The sequence below is a fragment of the Balearica regulorum genome, chromosome 12 (genome assembly GCF_011004875.1).
Source record: "Balearica regulorum gibbericeps isolate bBalReg1 chromosome 12, bBalReg1.pri, whole genome shotgun sequence".
Classification (NCBI taxonomy): Eukaryota; Metazoa; Chordata; class Aves; order Gruiformes; family Gruidae; genus Balearica; species Balearica regulorum.
Window position 1 is genome coordinate 5,785,801 of NC_046195.1, and position 312 is coordinate 5,786,112.

The following is a 312-nucleotide window of genomic DNA, read 5'->3' on the forward strand; positions in this document are numbered from 1 at the left end:
ACAGGGGCCTCCTTCCTCGGGGACACCAGGCAGCGCCGCAGGGGCCGCTTTCCTCACATCTGAAAAGCGGGCAGCCAGCAAGCAGCTTCCGCGGCGCTCCGCGGAGAGGGGCTGGGGGGCGAGGGATGAGCCCCGGCCCCTCCAGCCCAGGGCGCTGCTCCTGGCGCCTCCTCCGCAACCTCAGGAGCCCCCTGGGCGGCCCCCAGGGACGGGGACAGGGCCCTACAGGACACGGGTGCAGAGGGAGAGGCCACTTCTGCCCTACCCTTGCCCACCCCGTCCCTCTCCCCTTCCTGCTGCGGGAGGCGGGCG